Here is a 12,695-nt window from a genome sequence, read left to right as displayed (position 1 = left end):
ACACCTGTGAAGCACTTTTTACTCACCCTGTTTTTTTTTTTTTTTTTTTTCCTCTTCCCTGGAGCTTCTTACCCTCTGGAATGGTGAAGATCCATCTCGTAGTACTTTTATCTCTCCGTGGACTTCTATTGACTGAGCCCTGTAAATATTTGGTGAATGCAACATGTTTGCATAAGGCACTGCACATCCAGTCTCCTAACAATGCTCCATGTGTCCGTGGTCTTGTGGGACTCAGATGTTAATTTTGTGGCTTCCCAGGAATCTGTGGCTGACATTTGGTGACCACCCACCTAGATTTTTGTAGCGGTTTCCAACTGCACATCTTACTAGTGCATCCTACATGCTAATAGGTTGTGTGCCTTTTCTGTGATTATCACTTCCTGTTAAAGAGAGATGCCCTTGCATCCTGAGAACAAGGCCTGTCATCAGGCAGTTGGATCCTCACAGGCACCTGGTTTCTTCACCCTTTTGATAGATAGAATTCATTCTGAGCAATCAGTATCCTACCCCCACACTGCTGCTTCCCCGGGAGATACTTGGGTTCTGGCAGCTTGAATTTTAACTTAAGTCATTTTATTTTTCATCTAGGGACTTTTTTGATATCTCCATCTCAGTGCTCACTCCTCTGAGGGACTTGTCCCACGGGCTTGTTCTTAAAGTATGCTTCTATGCTGTCTTTTAGCCACATGTGTGCATATGTGCACACATTTTCAACTTCATATGAAAGTTATTTTAAATATAATAAAAGCAAATATTATTCATAACCTCTCTGTCCATATTGATCTATTCAGAACATTTTATCCCTTTGAGTTTGCTGTACCTTTTGTCTATCTTTCACACACACACTCAAAAGTCTTTTTCCTGGGCCATTTGAAGGTAATTTGCATGCATCTTCTATGTTCCCCTTTAAATATATCAGTATGTAGTGTTCCTGACATCAGGGATGTGTTATTACACAACCCAGTTCAGTGGCCACCATTATAAGTTTCCACCAGTATGATACTGTAGTCTCCAGGCAAGTCCTAAGTTTGTTAACCATTTAAAACACCACTTCTTTCCGGTCCAGAATCAAGTGTAAGGTGAGCTGTTGTCCTGACTGATCCCCTTGCTTTTGCTTCCTTTAACCTGCCAAATTTCTGCAGTCTCTTTGTTTTTCATGACATGGTCACTTTTAAAGAACTGTTTTTAAGAGGAAAATCCCTTTATTTGTGTTTGGGATTGGAGGGAGGATTAATTAGTTTATGGTTCTAATTTTGTTATTGCATTGCTTTGTTGGGATCAGGGCCATGCTATATAGCCCTGGCTGGCCTGGTACTTGCTATGTAGCCCAGGATGTCCTCCATCTCCTGGCAACCCTTGTACCTCAGCCTCCTGCCTTCTGGACCACCACACCCAGCTGATGAGGTTGTCTTTCTTGACTGTTCTTGACTAAACACCTGTCGAGTGATGTGTCAATCAGTGCGTGACTTTTTCAGTGATCAGTCTCTATCTGTCTCAGGTTGGAGGTGCTGATTTGGTTCACCTGGGTAAAATGCTGCCTTGTTTTACCATTAGACAAGGAATGCGTGTTTTCTCCTTTGCAACTTAGAAGCCATCTGAGACTTTATGTCAGGCTAAGCTCCTTCTCCATCCTTTCATCCTTTCATTTGGATTTAGCGTCCGTTTACCATGTTTTCTGGTTGGGTATTTACTGGGTAGCTGAAAATGCTTTTGTAACTCTGACTTTACCTTCTCCCCTGTACCTGTGTGCCAATCCCAGTCTCTCTCTCTCTCTCTCTCTCTCTCTCTCTCTCTCTCTCTCTCTCTCTCTCTCTGTCTCTCTCTCTCATACACAGACACACACACTCCCTCTCTGTCTCTGTCTATCTCTCTGTCACAGACACACACACACACACACACACACACACACTGTCTCATACACACACACTCTCTCTCTCTCTCTCTCTCTCTCTCTCTCTCTCTCTCTCTCTCTCTCTCTCTCTCTCTCTCTGTGTGTGTGTGTGTGTGTGTCTTGCAAAGATTTCAGATATCCTTAGAACATATTCCTATTGTGACCCACACGACAGTGACTTAGTTGTGGGATAAGGAAGGACAGATGTGCCTTTTGGATTGTTTTCTTAGGTTCTTTCCTGCTGTTGATAATTCACACCAATAATGCAAAGATCTGGGGGCACATCTGTCAAGTTATTGTGTGGTTAGCAACTGTGCAGTGTCACAATGCCTAGTGTTCTGTTGCTGTGTACAGGGAAATCCTAGAGTGTCAATCATTGCTGCTGATTCTTCTATATCTGAGTCTCTTTTGACACAAAGCCATGTTACGGCTCAGTGTCCATCTTTGGCACTTACACGAGAAAGATAAAATAAGAATCTGTAAGCAGAAGTACTTTTTTTTTTTTTTACAGGAATCATAAATATGGATGCCTACAGGATCAGGCACATGATCCTGTTTGCAACATGAAAGTTGCAAACACTTTGACCAGGGTGGGCTGCATTAGTCTAGAGATCATGTGACCTCTAGCAGAGCCCTATCAACCCCCCAGCTTCTGACTTGTTGCTTTGCTGGGATACAGCTATGGGGTTGTCAGATCTCCCCATTTTTCAGACATTTATGGCAAATTTAAAATCTCTCAATCTTTATACTTTGTCGCCTAATTCTGGCAACATTAAAATATATATCAGAGCCGTGAGCCAAGCCACTTACCCATGTGCCTTACAACCCCCTACTTATCAAAGGAAGATTAGAGACTTAAAGGGGGTAGCCTTTTGAGACTCTTACTGAATGGTCTTGTGGTTTTGATATTCTTGTTGTTTTTGTCTAAAAGTGAGAAACCTTCACATTTCCCTGGATGTTCCATTCAGAATATGAAATGACTGATACAAAGTCTATACTTCAAAAACCAAATCATTTTCCTTCCCATGCACATGTGAAGTTCATAGCCCCCCCAACCAGCGGTCCTGATCTGGCCTTTGTGTAGATGTAGATATGCACAGTATTTAGAGGTAAATTCTGAGCCTCTCCTCTGGGGAGGAGGAGGTCCACTCTTCTTTGCCAGCATGCACCCAGCCATAGCTGCAAACCCAATCCTAAGATCATGCGAGGTGAGTAGGGACTTCACTACCTTGATACCAGGAAAAAAAAATAAAACCTGTTCTGTGAATTGTTTTGTTTTGTTTTATTGCTTTGCTAAGCAAATATACTCCGAGAGGGCACAGAGTGTTCTGATGCAGTCAGATGCTGCATCCAGCACATGCATGCTCTCTCAACACCCTCCCCCATGCCTCTGTTCTTCTAATGAGGGGTCGTAAGTAATGGAAGCTTCTAACACATTACACATTTCTCGGATGGCAGGCTTTCTCTGTGCCTCGGTACCCCATTCTGAATAGCTAAGTTGGACTTCGGGTTTAAAAGTCGCACACGTCTTTTGACCTATAAAATCAAATAAGACCTACCGGTTCCTGTTTAGAATAGACTATCGGTTTTCTCTTGACTCTTTGCTTTCCTTCCTGAACAACCTTCTGTCTCCGCTTTCTGTCTAAATAGACCCAGAAGTGCAGGCCTCCTGATAGGCCGTTTCTAATTCTCTCTGCTTTGTAACAGGATTTTGGGAGTACACAGTGTCACTTACCTGGCCAGGGGACACTGGGTTATGAATGGTGTCTAAATTTCTGTCCTGGATTCTTTATATTTTATTTTTACTTATTCTTTTTTTTTTTTTTGAGGTCAGGGTAACATTTAACCAGTTCGAAAAAATAAAATTTCAAAATAGTTCATGAATATTGGGGTAGTGGATAGCCTGAAGGTATAATGCATTGACTTATTTACTTCTAAATTCATGGTTAGCTTATTTCAATCCTCTCAAGCATACCATTAAAAGGAAATTTATTTCCTAATTTTAATCTAGTTAAGCATCCTTATAAAAATAGGCAATAATTCATCTGGAAAATATCCACCCATTAATATTCAATACAGTGTAATATTCCCTTAGAAAGTATATCACACTCACATTTAAACTGAACATCTGGAATCTATTTTGTTTTTGTTTGTTTGTTTGTTGTTTTTGTCTTTTTTATTTTGGTGCTGGGGGTGGAAACTCAGCTGTTTCCTAGCCCATCTGTGCCAGGATTTTAATCCTTGATATTCCAGACCTGGACAGCTCTTCTTCACGGCAAATAGCAACCCTACTTCAGGAAAACTGTCTTTTGGTATGTCCTTGCCAAGAGCAAAGGAGCCTCCTTCTGTCCTGGTTTTTTGCAGACTCAGCCTCCCAAAGTGCAAACCTGAAGCACAGGCACTCACACCCTGTGTTTACTTTCATTTCTAGCCACATCTGGAGGCCAAAATTTATAAATTTATTTCCAAGCCGTACAACAGTTTACTCAGTTTGTACGTTAAAGCAAGGGAGGGGAAAATGAGCCCCTGTGACTTGTCCAGTGTGAAATGGATGGGAGGGGGGAGTTTGGTGGGCAGACCGTAAACCCCAGTCTTGTTTATTAGCATCTGTGGCCTGCCTGCAGACGGTAAAGGCGCGAGTGGATTGTGTTTGTCTTGGAGGCTGAGTCCAGAAAGTTCCATGGAGTGTTCTCCATATATATACAGCCAGGCATCTTTTTAACCCACCAGAAGCCAAGGGAGGGAGACAAAGGCTGTTCAGAAGTAGAGGGCCCTGTGTCTCATGGGGGAGAGCAGGGATGGGCATCTAGCCCTGTTTACAGTTGGGGCAGTGCAGTGGGTGGGCCGATTCTTGTGACGTACTTGAGGCTTAAAAAATGGTCATAAATCTGATGTCTGTCAAATAGGGCTGGCATTTTCTTTTCCTTTCACAACCAGGTTTTGTGTGACTAAAATTTTAATTTTTTTTTTCCAGTAAGAAGTACTCGCAGGTAGGGTGGGACTCTCCTCCCAGTGCATACTCTGGAATGTTTGGGAGAGACTGTAGTCTTTCTTCCCCACTGGAGAAAGGGATCCTTCCTCATTATTTCTCAAATTCTTACTTATTGAGGACTGGGTCGGCCCCTCAGAATGGATGGACACCCAATGTTCTGCATTCAAGAACTTGATTTTGACCAACTGGCATTTGGTCTAATAGAAGTACCCCAGACAAGCTATTAGCTCCCCCCTGTACTCTGCCCTGAGTACAGCAGGAACCAAGGGGGCAATTCCTAATAGGGTGCCAGTGCAGGGGGAGGACATACTGTTTGTGGCTGCTAGCCACGGACCCTCCACTGCAGAGAAAGGTGCCGGGGATGTCCTTTGAATGCGTGGTTTGGCTGCATGAGGCCTCACGTCTGAGGTGAGTCCGCCAAAGAGAAGGGCACTCTTTGTGGTGAGAGACTGGAGCTTGGATGCAAAGCTTGGACAGAGGGAGTGTGTGCCTGGAGAAGGTGTGGCCCACCAAAGAAGAGAAAAAAACCCCATCTGCAAGGAGACTGGCTGCCAGGTCTCTCCACTCAGGGAACAGTGAGTAACTGTTGGGAAGCCTGGCTGGCTCCAGCAGCATCCAGGTGTGCTCTGGCCAGTCAGGTGTGTCATTTCTTGTCATGTGAAGAAGTGTGAGGGTCTTAGTGTCTGCCTCAGGCTCTGTTGCAGCTCACCTCTCTCTGCCCTCCGTTGCCAGAGCCTCCCCATCCACTGCAAGGACAACCCCATCAAAATGGGTATGTGACCCATGAGCCTTCACCCTCTGTTGAGATGCAGGCTAGGTGCAGGCTGTTCTTGCCTCCATCTACTAGATCTTCACATTTCTTCTGTGTCCCAGCCAAGCTTCGAGCCATTGGTTCTGAAGAGATCCTTGCTTTTCGGGGCCTTTTTTCCTGGCCGCTGGCCACGCTTGACTGCTTGGCTTTTTGGACTTGGTTGCTGAAGGGTGTGAAACAAATTGGGCCAGAGAGGGAAGCTGGAGCTAAAGCCAGCTGGGTGGGGATTTCCCTGAGGGCGATGGGTAGGAGGTGAACATACATCCCCCAGCAGAGACCCCTGGAAGAAACCTAGCCACTGAGAGGCCAGTACTTTTCCGTTGGTGGGTAGGGTGGGGTGGAGGTGGACTTTGAGCTGGGGACCTAGCAGCCTAGGGATTTTCCAAGGTTGCCTCAGGGAAGTTACCCCAAGCAGGGGCAAGGAACCAGGAGCCTTCATTTTATTTATTTTTAAATGACTCTTGTTGTGATAAAACATTGAGTGAGCCTGTCCAGAATGCAGGTGGGCCATGACATGATGAGCATCCGAAAAGGTGGCAACTCAAGACTGTGCTCCCTTCCTCTAGAGCAGTGGTCCTCAACCTTCCCAGTACTGCGTCCCTTTCATCCAGTTCCTCATGTTGTTTTGACCCCAACCATAAAATTATTTTGGTGCTGCTTCATGACTACAATTTTGCTACTGTTATGAAACATAACGGAATTATCTGATATGTGACCAGGGGTCACGACCCACAGATTGAGAACCACTGTTCTAGAACCATTGTTAATATGGCTCAGAGATGGGCGGGTGTCCATGGGGCTCTGTGTCTCTTTCCGTGCTTAAGAAGAGAATCGGTATTCGACAGCCTGTGTCCTCATGTGTCTTACGCTGTTTCAAGCCTAGTTGGTCCCCCTGCCCCCACTTCTCCAGATTTTCTGTGTTCTTCAGCGTAGCCTTGAGGCTGGGTCCACACCATTGATTTATACATGGAGTCCAGCCAGCAGGCAGTTCCCAGTGTTAATTTGTATGCAGTTGTTAAGTAGGCTGTGTGTTAAGTTATAGGGGCCATGTTATCATTGCAGCCTTCTTCCCACATCCATACCCTTCTTTGCAGAAACTCCAGGACTTAACATTGGATGCTTGTGTTTGTTTAGGACCTGTGTCCCTGAGTGGCACACACATGTGCAGGGACTTGATCACAAGCAAAACCTGGGCTTCTGGTATGCCAGATGTGCCAGTCAGTGATGAGCTGTAGCTCTGAGTGAGAGCTGGGTGTGGGGTGTCCAGTTGCTGATGGCCAGTGTGCCTTCTGGACTCCAGTGTCCCTGCGGATTCCTAGCTGACATTTGGCTACTTCCCGATACACAAGGCATCAATGTGACCATATTTAAGCCTGGTTATCGATCTCCTGACGTACTGGTAGTCAGAACTATGGGATCATGGTGTGTTCATGGTGGTTGAAGAGAAGGTGTGCACACAGGCCCACAGCCTGTGTATTAGCTGCTGCCATGGCAGGAACGGACAACCACAGAGACGCTTTTCTTAGTAAGATAGTTGTGGTCTCCTTGATCCATGGCAAGTCTTTAGACATGCTGGGTTCTGATTAGGCATTGGTATAAGATGAAGCCTCAGTGCTCCTACTATTGACTGTGGAATGACTCTGTGACTTTATGGCCTCGTCCCCACAGGCTGCTCATCCCAGGACTGTGTCTGCTTGGTCCTTTCTGCAGGAGGGCTCAGAGAGCCCGTGTGTTTTGTAGCATTATTTTAACTGTGAGTCTGCCTAGATGTTTGGAATTTTGGAGTATTCCCCAAAGCTTCTGGTTAAATGACCCAGTTGCTGTGAATATCTGCTGGGAGAACCGGAGCATTTTGGAGGAAAAGTATGAATCCTGGAGACATTGAGATCACATTGCTAACACTGAGGCTTGAAGACCTACACTCTAGACCTGCTTCTGTTTCTAATCTGGAACCTCCATGCCAACGTTAGGCACCCGGGTTGCATGGACCACTTATGACAAGAGAAAAATACTTAGCAAGCATCTTGTCTGTGCTGTTTATAAAGCTGTAAGTGTGAACACTAAGGACATGGAGACAGACTTAGGTATAGCTTAGTTGGGAGAGGGCTCCTCTGGCATAACCCTAGATTCTATCTCCAACACTGCATAAAAATGCACATAGTGGCACCTGCCTGTAATCCCGACACTCAGAAAGTGGAAGTACAGGATCATCCTCGACTGTATAGCAAGTTCTAAGCCTGCCAGTGCCACATGAGATTCTGTCTCAAAACCAACCAACCAAAAAACAAACAAAACAAAACAAAAAAAAATCACAAACATCCCAAAAGGTGCAGAAGGTTTTCTGTCTTTCTTTTGTCATGAATACCTGTCTCTAAATAAATATTAAGTGTTGTGTGTTTTTCCTGTCTGCGAAGAGATTTGGGGATGTAAAATACAGCTAGCGCTTTCTCTGATCGTCAGTGACTATCGAGCTATCTTAGCCTGTAGTGTGATAATAGCTTACAGGGGTTGATGGAATGAAAGTATATCCGAGCCAGAATGGCTTAGAAACCACCAGCAGATCCAGGCTCTGGAAGCCCGTGATGTCAACAAAGCTGTCATGCAGACAGCTCCAGACATTCCCCCAACTTTTGGTGGATTTCTGGTGGCCTTTGGCACTTCCTGGAATGGAGATTCATTGTCCCAATTTCCGGCTTCATTGGCATATAATATTCTCTATGTATGTCTGTGTTCTCATTTCCCCTTTTATGCAGATACCAGCCATATGGAGTTCCAGTGCCACCTTACCTTAGTGTGGCTTCATCGTGACAAACGACATCTGCAGTGGCATTCTCAGGAGCAGAGGGGCTTCAACATATAACTTAGTGTGACTCATACATCACCCCATAGCAAATGATAAATGACCAACCTCCACAACAAAAGTATAGATGGAACTCAGATTTAACTTCTCCCAATTAATACCCCATCAAGGCGAGTTCCATGAGGAAGTTAGTAGTTTATGGGAGAAGAGCAGACAGACCTTCCCAGTGCTTCCTAGATCTGTGCCTTAGCGACCTGCACACTTCCATTTCAAAACATTTCTGCTGCATGCTTCCACCTAGTTTATGTTAAAACTGTGCATGAAGAGGCCATGTGGTATCACAGTCATTGGTGAGCCCAGCATTGCATGAATATGGGATATGATGAAATCATAAGACATTGGAATCTGTGGCTTTTCCAAGACACTAAACCTGAGAAGTGTGTTCTCTCTCTCTCTCTCTCTCTCTCTCTCTCTCTCTCTCTCTCTCTCTCTCTCTCTCTCTCTCTCTCGATGGAAGAGTCATTAAGAACTTCCTGCTAGCATATAGAAATGTTTTTCCTGATATAACCAGCGCTGAAAGAGACTAGAGAAGAAAAGCCTTCTAATGTGACTCCCTGCCACTCGGTGTCACTTCTAACTATGTTGAATACTTATTGCAGGTACCTCTAGGTACCCTTATTTAGGGGAGCACCAATCCAATCCAGCATCCTTATTGGGGAGATGGGAGTGTAAGGTTTTCTTGAGGTCAAAGCCCCAACATTTGAGATCCCATTGTCAAGCAGTGGCAGGACTGACTGTAGGTCAGAAGGGAGGGGACATTTGCCAATGGACGACTGTCCTGTCAGCCCTGAGGGATGCTCCTGGCTTCTAGTACCTAGAGGCTAAGGATGTCACTAATACCCTCTCATGCACAGAGAAGTCTCCACCCCGTAGAAGGGTCCAACCCCACAATGGCAGCAGACCTGCCGTAGGGAAAAGCTGTTGGCCCTTGTTTGCTTGACTCTCTTCTAATGTATCAATTTTGAAAAGCTGCACCACAAAACATGGCTCGCTCCATAGAAGCATGGGGAGGTGTTCTCATCTGTAATCTCTTCTTTTGATCACATAATACTGAATTTTGCCTACTGTTCATCTTGAGTTCCTGGTTATAAGACAGGCCCGTTAAAAAAAAAAAATCAGCAAAAAAAAAAAAAGTGTCACAAGAAGGGACTTTCTAATTTCAGTTTAGCATTTTAAATAATTATATGTCCACTCCTGGATAAATAGCGTCTTTCCCTTTAGGGTTTTCTGATAAACTCTGGGCAGCCCGTAGCCATTGCTGACCCATGGCTTCCACTGGGAGAAGACCCACCATTTTGGATCTCTGCTGGCCTTTCTTCTGAAATCACAGATTGCCATCCTTACCTCATTACTACCTCCCAACTTGGTTCTCATGTGTCTCTGGATACCCAAGGGGAGACAGGAAGGATGAAAAGCAATGGTCTAGATCCAGCTGATGGAATCAATGAAACTGTGTGGATGTGGGTGCCCATGATGCTGCCCCCGGGCTCCCCCTAGATGCCTCTCCCTCCATTGTCTGGCTCCTCTCCTAGCATCCTTTGAGTCTATATCTGTTAAGTTCCCTCATTCTCTTCTTTGCATCCAGCTGATAATCTGCTACCTGGATGCTTAAGGTGGTACAGCTAGAAAGTTCTTCCCAACCAAATAGGCCCAACAGACAACTTAGCCATGGGACAGATAGCCTTGTTCCTGTCTTTTCCATACCAGTCAGTCCCCACATTGTCCCCAAGCCACAATGAACATGTTAAATGCTTAGTAATGTTACATGCAATGCATATATATTTATGTAACCCAGTATCATCCGTGACACATTGATGAGCATTGTCTATTTCTGTTGGTGGAACTCTGAGCACAGCATCTGCTAGGAAAATGTTCTACCACCGAGCCGTGCCCTCAGTTCAGGGTTTGTGAGACAAAGCCTTACTATGTATTCTAGGCTGGCTTTTAACTGGTGCTCTGCCTGTCTCAGCTGGGTATGTTAGGGTGACGAGGTATGTGTCATCATGCCAGGCAGACATGATGACAGATTTTTTTTTAATCACTGTATGTGCATGATTTGGGGAACATGGGTGCCTCTGTGCACTTCTGGTGGTAAAGTACAACTTTGTGGAGTAGATTCTCCTCTTTATCTTTATGTGAGTTCTACGTGTGTGGCAAACGCCTTTCCCTGACGAGTCATCTCCCCCTCTGTACGCTGTCTGGTGGCTGTTTGGATGTCATCAGTCTTACTGTTTGACCTTGAGAATCCTGGGACCTATCTTCTCCCTTCCATATTTCTGGAGCCCAATTTAATACTTGTCATAGAATAGGTGATCGGTCAACACCAAAGCATCTTTGTGGTGTAGAGGCGATTTGGGGTAAAGGTTTTGCATGCTCCTATCTTGTTTGGTGTCATTTGATGTTTGCTTGAAGGCTTTGTGGTTTTTCTCTCCCCTTCCTTCCTTCCTTCCTTCCTTCCTTCCTTCCTTCCTTCCTTCCTTCCTTCCTTCCTTCCTCCCTCCCTTTCCATCCTACCTCCCTCCGTCCCTCTGTCCTTTTCTTTCAGTGCTCCTGCTAAGCTGCATACCTGTTAGGTGAATGACATATACTGAGCTGTACCCCAAACCTTTGTGATCAATTTCTTTAAGAAAATTCCTTCCTGCAGAGAGATGTGTGGCCTCTGATAGGTGTGCTAATTGGGGCATTGGTTTGCAGTGTGGTTAAACTATATACAGGTTGGTAAAAGTATACACATGCAAACCTCAGGCCTCTGTATGGCTAGCCATCATCATTCCCCAGTCCCTGGGCACTGGCAGGGACAGGGCACCCGGCAAGGAAGCCTGGAACACTCTGGTTTTTCAGGTAAGCTCATTGACTCTGAGACATAGATCAGATAGACAGTTGAGTTCTACTTCAGAATAAGCCCCAGCTCTTCAGCTACAGCCCAATTCCTGTATGGTGACCCATCATATACTATCTTGAGTGTTTTGCAAGTATTGATTGGAGCCTCAAGACAGCTATAAACGTAGGAAATACTTTGGGGAACATTTATGATGGGTGAGGAAAAGGAAGCACAGAGATGCTGAAGTGTTTACCTCCAGCTTCCAGACGTCACCAGTGGAATTCAGATTCCTAGTACAGCCAGACACTGTGAGTTTCTCATTTTCGCAAAGACTCTGATAGGTGTGGTGCCATAAGCCTGTAATCCCATGCTTGGGATGCTAAAGCAGGATGACCATGAGCTCAAGGCCAGCCTGGACTAAATAGTTACAACTTGTTGAAACAAAACCAAGGATGAGTAAGCTTGAGAGCCATGGGAGGCTTCATCTACCTTGACCCCGACTCTTGACTCCACTGGACGCATTGGGTTCCAGTGTGGAGACTCTCCAGTTGGGCACAATCTATACCTGGAGAAATGTTTGCAAGGTCACTTGGGTCTAGGGAACCTGGTAGGCTGACAGGTAGCAGAAGGGCTTTGGCGCACTCATTTAGACACCAACTCAGGGACGTGGGACCTACCTGTGTCCTCAGCCTCACCATATATAGACATTAAGTTAGAATTTGCCAATCAGCAAATCAAGCCACTTGAAAAACAAACCAGGGACCTAGGCCGGCGGTTCCCCCTCTTTGATGAAAACGAAGCACACAGCATCCTGAAATGTCAGCCTGTCTGTCATTGGGAAAGCTTGCAACATAGAAAAGGCAATCACACAGATGGCTTTATAAAAGCATGAGAATTTGCCTGGCCGAACCTTTTAAAATTAATACTGGGAGTTAACTGAATAACTACTCATACCTCAGAGAGCTAGGCTTGGGTATCTTGGCTCAGGCAGATGTGGCAGTGGCCTGCTAGGGGGCCTTGGCAGCTGTTGGGGGCTTTGCTGATCAGAGGTGGGTTCTGTCTATGATAGCATAGGTTCCTGTAGCATCCCTAAAAGTTTCAAGTTAGCAGAAGGGTCTCTACTGCTAAGGATGTGTTCAGACCATGTCGTGTTTTCACTTACCCTATGTAGTGAACAAGCCTCTTAGGGATTTGTGTGTGTGTGTGTGTGTGTGTGTGTGTGTGTGTGTGTGTGTGTGTGTGTGTGTGTGTTGCTTAGGATCACACTCTTTAAATATACCTCCCTGGTTTTCTGTGATCTCATTTTTCCTTAAAATGTCA

At 45.2% G+C, this 12,695-nt stretch overlaps 1 long non-coding RNA gene across 3 annotated transcripts in view; it reads left to right on the top strand.

Moving 5' to 3' along the window:
- Nucleotides 1-12,695, top strand: part of LOC100754175 — a 155,351-nt gene that overhangs the window by 102,749 nt on the left and 39,907 nt on the right. The gene's annotated exons all lie outside the window — the stretch shown is intronic.

Source organism: Cricetulus griseus, chromosome 7 (assembly GCF_003668045.3).
Source record: "Cricetulus griseus strain 17A/GY chromosome 7, alternate assembly CriGri-PICRH-1.0, whole genome shotgun sequence".
Classification (NCBI taxonomy): domain Eukaryota; kingdom Metazoa; phylum Chordata; class Mammalia; order Rodentia; family Cricetidae; genus Cricetulus; species Cricetulus griseus.
Note: the sequence above shows the minus strand (reverse complement) of the source record. Positions and strands in the feature narration are given on the sequence as shown.